Source organism: Limulus polyphemus, unplaced genomic scaffold (assembly GCF_000517525.1).
Source record: "Limulus polyphemus unplaced genomic scaffold, Limulus_polyphemus-2.1.2 Scaffold7711, whole genome shotgun sequence".
Lineage (NCBI taxonomy): Eukaryota > Metazoa > Arthropoda > Merostomata > Xiphosura > Limulidae > Limulus > Limulus polyphemus.
Window position 1 is genome coordinate 13,171 of NW_013673321.1, and position 1,515 is coordinate 14,685.

The 1,515-nt window shown below is 31.9% G+C and overlaps 1 protein-coding gene across 1 annotated transcript in view; it reads left to right on the forward strand.

Annotated features, from left to right (window-relative positions):
* The window catches only part of LOC106474808 (nicastrin-like), a gene marked incomplete at its 5' end in the record, with an annotated part of 27,384 nt that overhangs the window by 10,785 nt on the left and 15,084 nt on the right, over positions 1–1,515 (forward strand). The gene's annotated exons all lie outside the window — the stretch shown is intronic.

The window sequence follows — 1,515 nt, forward strand, 5'->3', positions numbered from 1 at the left end:
CCCCCAGTGGCACAGCAGTATGTCTGCGGACTTACAACGCTAGAATCCGGGTTTCGATACCAGTGGTGAGCAGAACACAGATAGCCCACTGTGTAGCTTTGTGCTTAACTTCAATTCAGGAATAAATTATTCTGCCTCGTAAGAAAAGTTTTACATTAGATTGGGAAGTTTAATATTTTTCCAATGGTCATCGAATGGTGAGGATATTTTACAAAAATTATTTTTTAAACCTTATTCCTGCTGTGATCAGGTGAAGGTTAAATCACTCTCATGCCGAAATGGCACATTGGATTCGGTGCTGGATTGTGTCTCGGTTTAAATAAGTGGATGAGAATGCTCACACATTTCCTCTCTGGATTCTTTAAATGTCAGATGTATTATATATGTTTATTATCTGTATAACGTGTACATTGATACAAGGTATATTCTAAAAATATTTACATTTTTATCATGGTATAGCTCAAAACTATAAGACAAATCAACTAGAAGAATATGAGGAAAGGCCTGTTATAAGGAGTGTTTGAAAGTCTTTCAGTTTTATTTTACAATCAATCTAAATTATAGGATGTATATATATAGATTTACCAATTAACTTTTGTCTTGCTCTGATTTACCAGCTGACTTTTGTCTTGCTCTGATTTACCAGCTGACTTTTGTCTTGCTCTGATTTACCAGCTGACTTTTGTCTTGCTCTGATTTACCAGCTGACTTTTGTCTTGCTATGGTTTACCAATTGACCTTTTTCTTGCTCTGATTTACCAGTTGACTTTTGTCTTGCTTTGTGAATTTAAAATCAGTATCAAGTACACTTTCTTCTTGTGAACAATTTAAAGGTTTCTTATTCCCTTTTTTTTCCATTCAAATTTCAAATGGTTCCTGTTTATTATTTTCACTTTTAATAAGAAGCTTCAGTAAATAAGCAAGTGGGGGTTGGACATCGATAATTAACTTCAGAATAAATATCTGTCAAATTTTTACACACAATGGAATGAATGTCATGTTGGTGAAGCACGTGAAGTTACAGCGTGATACTTCTCACGGTTATTCTAATTACAGTGTTAAAAAACTATTTCTTTTATAAACCAGTGAAATTACCTGTTTTGTCAACCATTGAGAAGTTGTCACACAACCATCATTGGAGCAGAAATATTTAATATGTTGAAAGTGAAGTGTTTGTTTGGGGAAGTGAGATTTTAAACTAATTTTTTAGCTTAGCTGGTAACTATAATAACTATAAAAAAATAGGTAAATAACTAATAGCTATAAAAAAAACAGGTAAATACACAATACTGTGTAAAGAAATTTAAATCCACACTAATTGAACAATACTAAATTTAAATCCAACTAATGGAACAATACCAAATTTAAATCCACACTAATGGAACAATACCAAATTTAAATCCACACTAATGGAACAATACCAAATTTAAATCCACACTAATGGAACAATACCAAATTTAAATCCACACTAATGGAACAATACCAAATTTAAATGGAAAATAATTTTGACATTTC